The sequence below is a fragment of the Zeugodacus cucurbitae genome, chromosome 2 (genome assembly GCF_028554725.1).
Source record: "Zeugodacus cucurbitae isolate PBARC_wt_2022May chromosome 2, idZeuCucr1.2, whole genome shotgun sequence".
Classification (NCBI taxonomy): domain Eukaryota; kingdom Metazoa; phylum Arthropoda; class Insecta; order Diptera; family Tephritidae; genus Zeugodacus; species Zeugodacus cucurbitae.
In genome coordinates this window covers 84,301,111-84,307,412 of record NC_071667.1, presented here as the reverse complement: position 1 = coordinate 84,307,412, position 6,302 = coordinate 84,301,111, and positions in this window count along the sequence as shown.

The following is a 6,302-nucleotide window of genomic DNA, read 5'->3' as shown; positions in this document are numbered from 1 at the left end:
TAAATACACGACTCAAACTCAATTTGCTTTGAATAAACTCCCAATTGAGGGTATGTGTATGCAAATGAACATGAGTCATGTCGAAAAAATTAAAAAGGTCGAATGTGATCCATAACAATTAAATTATCCAAAAGGTCGGAATATCGTCCCTCTAGGCATGATAATCACTAGAAAATCGAAAATAAATGATTATGTTTATCAACTAATATAAGAGCATAGCAGATATTCAGTTCCGGCCGAAAGTAATTTCTCCCTACTTGTTCCTATTATTTATTTCAACTCCAAAACATAAGCACTTTGTCTACGAACATCAGAATGCTTATGAGATTGTATCCAACATGAGTACCTCTACAAAAGTGATACTTCCACAAAACATATGTTCAGAAGTGTGCCACTCAATTTTAAATGACAATCGTGTCGTGTTTCTGTGTAATCATATCACTTGTACACTCAATACAGTTTCTAAAGCACTTCAATTATGAGTGTAATGTAGATAGGCGTGAGAATTAGGGTGGTTCTATTCGATGAAACATAGATTGTTCCACAAAAAATAGAAATGAAAGCTTCTATAATTAAGCTTTTGAGCGCTTTCACTTTTTTTAGGACAAAGTGAGAAGCTTTCGATGAGAGACTTTACATTTCATTGTACGAAAATTGTTGATATTAAACTGTTAATGAGTTTATTAAGGGTTAATGTGGGAATGAGATATTTCAGGGTTTTATTTATTATCGAAATGTTCTCAGCCAATACCATAATACTTGATTTAGCTCACTGTTGTCTTCCATTTCGAAATTTGTATGTGAATTAATCAGCATTTTTTTCGAAATTTGCCAAATGTTTTTTTGACTACTTCCTTTTGTTTTGTCGTATGTTCTTGCTCGAATATCACCAGCTGATTTCAAGTGGAATTTCAGGCAATCAAAAGTGTATGTCGAAATTCATAATACAGTTTCATTAGATGGCAAATCACAGAGCAGTAGGGCTGATAAGATAAATTAGTGGAAAAATTGAGTTCTTAGTTATAAAATGAGCAGCACTAATTTTGCAATTTTTTGTTGTCTAGAGAGATTAACACAACGCGATTTCATAAATGAAAATATCATCAACTTTAATATAAGAGTTCAAAATATTTATTAAATAAAAAAATACTTTCTCCATTATGAAAATTTAATTAGACGCTTTGAAACTGCCGATATGTGGCATGTCTATATGTCTATATTTAAAGCAATTTATTGGCATAATTCAATGCAAAATTAAATACATTATATTTGAAGTACTTACAAGTTGTCATAAGGTCTCGTAAAATCATAAAGTTTTGAACTTTTTTTTCTCGAAATCGGAACAAAATTATAACGAGATGTTCACAACCACCGCCTTTTTTAAGATTTTTATTTATGACTTATAACTTTACGATAACTTGTGAGTAAACTAATTATTTTTAAAAATTCTCAAAAGCTTTTATTACGCATCATAAAACATCATTATTCATATGTATGTACATATATATATCGATGAAATTGAGAATGATTTTATTGCACCGCAGGTGATGGGAAGAAGTCTCAATTTTGATAATATTTGTTTTCCCAGAAATTATATTTTATTATATGTTAATTCCGTTAATAATGAATCATTATTTATATGCAATTCGGATTTCCTGTAAAATATTATACAAAATTCGGAATTAACAACCGCATGTGTGAAAAGATCATCAGAGGCCATAAGGTAGCATGAACTAACGGTTAAATATAATAAATACGGTAATCATGTTGATAATAGAAATATATTTCAGCTTGGAATGCACGCAATTCAAATCTTAGATATTTCTAGCAGCTTTTATATAAGAATTCAAAGTCAAAGACAACATTCGAGGTATGTTCGTAAAATAACGGGAATTCTCATTTCTGAAAACTATATTTATTCATTTGTCTACAATAATGCACTTATGCTATCGCTTCTTCCAATCGTCGAAATACTTTTCAAACTCGAATTTTGAGATGGCCTTTGGCTCTTTTTTCATATGCTTGGGAAACGATGGTCATTAGAAATGCTCTATATTTTTGAAATAGGAAAATGTCACACATGGCTCCATGTCTAGCGAATATGGAGACCAGCTACGAAGTGTGAGAATTTTATAAACGAAAATCGCCAAGCTCATACAAACTAGTCTAATTTTAGTGGCTGCTACAGACAAAGTATGCAATGACAAATGTGATAATTAGACTCTCCAAACCCTTGAAATCGCTAAATTATACAATTCCCGTTATTTTTGGAATATTATATTCGAAATTTGTGTTATTATCTGCTGAAAGTGGACCTAAAATTCAGAATTCATTCCGTCATCCATCTAGACATTAACAAAAAGGTAATTTAAAGAAAGCTTCAAGGATATTTTTTTTAATTTCTTTCAACGCCTCGTCTGATAACGTTTATTATTCATTTAACACAATTATTTAGGATTTTTTTTTACTCCAACCACAAAGTAAATATAAAGACAAGTGCAACTGATATAATACTAATTTGGATCTGTTAACACTAAAACAATTTTATCGCTGTTTTTGCTTTGCTCGTCAAACAAACATAATTATTAAGTAATAAATTACGCAAAGATAAAATAACGGTTTAGGTATTTTTTTTTAACAAAAATTAAATGTTGCTTTAGAATTTGCCTTTGCTTTACGGATTACTCCAACGGCAACGGTTATCAGCGCTAATTGAGTTGTAAATCCGCCGCTTTGTTTGCGCAGCGATTTGGACACAATTTGACTAACAGTAAACTCTAATTTGCGAGCGTGCGACAGTGCGTTTGACGGCGACCAAATGGCGTTAGCACAATTAAACTGTGTTTATTTGCATAACGCTCGACACACCAACACACACACACACACACGCGCAAATGCACAAATTCGCAGGTAAATATTTACCTTGCACACACACGTGACGCTCATTAGCTAGTTAATTGCCATCCCGAGTGTAACTCGAGACATGGCGGGGCTCACGAAACTCCTGTGTGTGTGTGCTTGTGGGTGTGCTCTCCCACCGGCTGCTGTGATAAGCGCGCAAATATGTTGTGTACGCCATCAATGACGATTTACCATGTTCTTCGGGGCTTTATATACACACCGACATACAGGTGTTTGAATTAGCTTTTATGCGCTTGTTTGAGCAAATACAATTGCTCGTTTAAATATTTGCGCCTAGAAGTACTAATGTGCTCACACCAGGTGTATCTACATAGATCCATATATCCTACGTATGTGTGTGTGTGTTTGTGTGCCTCTGTTTACTTATCACTGCGACGAATTCGCGTTTATCATCGCTCGATTGACAAACCATGAACCCAAATTAGGGGGTAATTTAACCGTAATAGTAGTCCCACGTCACTCAATGACAGATCTCTGTGTGCATAGAGCTTTCTAGCAGGCGAATTGTTGCACCTTTTTTACACTTTTAAATTTGCGTAATAAATTAAAAGGAATGTGAGTTTTTTATGCTCTAAGGCAGATCTTCTCAGATATAATTAATTATCATTTAATTTTTAGTATTAGATATTTTTATTACCATAACATCTACTAACATAGGTTGGGATATTGGGTTATTGCCTGTGAATTTGGAACTGTTAAGTTATGTTTCGAGGTGTGTTCAAAAACTAACGGGAATTTTAATATTTCGTGGGTTTGGAAGGTCCCATTGTAAAAGTTTTATGTAAATATAATGATATACATGCCCCTGAAGTACGAAAATTAAGACGTATTTTCATGAGCGTGAATTCTTAGCCAAAGACAATACTGTAACGATGCCCCAGCCTCCTCATTCGCCAGATATGAAGACTTGTTTCGTGGGACTTTTTCCAATTTCCAAAAATAAAGATAACCCTAAGAGGTTGTCGTTTTTCGAGCATACGAGGAATCGCTGAAGGAGCCAAAAGCTATCACACAAATTGAAGTGCGGGCATAAATTAATATACGTTATATTGAAAGGGGACCGTTTTGATTTTGACATTAATGTAAAAGAATCAATAAATAAACAAAAATTACCGTTATACTTTTAACACTATCTCACACTCATCTACTGTAACATTTTTGACATCGAATCATTTGGTGTGTCTTTGATATGGTTATCGAAATGTCTAGCTAAAACTACGAAATTTCATATACTTATCGGATAATAAGATTCAACAGTCATTTCAAAAAGTGAAGACTAGAATCGATATTCACAATAATCTGAATAGTCCTTTTGGTCCGATGGATTTCGCAATCCATATTGCCTAACTTGATTTAATAATGGAAAATTCCGCAGAGAAATTACGCATTTCTCGCAATTTCGTTATTTTCGAAAACCTCTAGGTGGTCTTTTACTTTTATTGGTAACCGATTAAAGTGAAAATCAATCAGTAAAGTTCAGTAGCTGCCCAACTCTTTATTGCCACACCATTTCTGCGCATTTATGGGAAACTCGGCACCGCTGGCAATCAATTAACATTTCAGACGCTTTATACATATCAAAGATTTTATGATGGCTATAAATCTGTTGCGATTGGGTTGCTATCTAGAAAATTAGACATACATACATATGTACATGAATATTTGCAATAATTGTAGAACAAAAGTGTGGAGTTTACAAGTGGAACATTTCACTCAACATTTCGAGAGTTCAGGGCTTCAAGCGTTGACTCGATTAGATAAAATTTTATTCCCAGAAAACGAAGTTTGGATGAAAATTTTATGAGTATATGTGTAAAGCTAGTGAAACTACTCTACTTGGTAGGATGTAGAGGCAAGTTTTTTTCATTTTTTCTTCTCTCTAAAGATGTAAAGAAATAAAATTGCTCAGTTTTGTCATGAGCTCATTTCTTTTTATAGCATGAAAGACTATAGTTAAGTTTATAGGAAGTGAAGACTCACTACCCAGGCATCTTAAGAATTTTATAAAGTAAATATTAAAGTAATCATCAAGTTTCGTTCGTAATCTTCTCGTAAATCACCATGTAAATATATTATCTAAAGAAAAACGCCACTTACAAACATACCTAAGAAACTGGTTCAAGGCAATGAAATCTGCACTAAACCGTGTTTACCATACGCAACACATTTAATTTATAAACTTACTTCTACATTCGTATACCTACTTTTTATTGCAGATATGTGTATATGTATAGGTACAAATTCTTTTCATTCATAATAAATCATGTGGACAGACAGACAGGCATTTCATTATTTTCACTGTTTTATTCTTTATTCGTGGTGTGTTCAGAAAATAACGGGAATTAACGTGCTTGGAGAGATCAACTGTCAAACTTTATTTTTGGCCAAAAACAATACCGTTACAGTGTCCCGCCTCCATATTCACCAGACATGACTCTGTGGAAATTTTTTCTATTTCCAAAAATAAGAGAACCTTATCGAACCGGCAAGCGTACGAGAAATCGCTAAAGGTGCTAATCGAGTTAGAGAAGTGTTTCGACGATTGGAAGAAGCGCTGGCATAAGTGAATAATATCGAATGGGGTTTACTTTATAGGCGACAATATTGATGTAGATAAATGAATAAATATATTTTTTTGAAACAAGAAATACCGTTATTTTTTAACACACCTCGTACCCAGTAAACATAGTCTTAAACTACATTCGGTAAATATCGAAATAAACTCGAAATCAAACTAAATATAATCTCGTTAGAAAGCTTTATTGGCATTCGTTTGGAGTGTTTATATTTTCTCTGTTGAAAATAATGAAATATTATCTAATTCAGTCAGTAAAATAAAAGTAAAACTATTTGCTCACAAATTTTCGACTTGCATGCTCGGCAACACAATGAACATTTCACTCTTAATTAATAAATATAAACAAATATGATTGTTTATGAAATTAATTCCGTGATTACACGCGTGTACCACAAATTTAATGCAATTGACGGCAATGTTTTATGAGGGCCGTTAGAATTATCACCGGTTTTTAAGATACCAATTGGCAAATGCAAATATTTTGTTTGTTGCTTTCGCACTCGGAAGGGTATTCATTATTTGGTATACATTTTTCACAATTTTTTTTTTTTGTTATTTGGTTAGAGAGGTACAACATATTATTTCAGCATATTATATTATAGGCTGAAGGCCTAGTAGCCAGTGCTGCGATATCATGTATTTATATAATAAATATTTTATTATATTATAAAATAAAAATAAAAAAAAATTATTTCATTCATTAAATGGGTAGGAAAAATCACCATAATTATTTACTAATAATACTTGGATATATAGAATTATTGAACGCCGGTACCTCTAATTCAATGAAAGTTTAATCGAT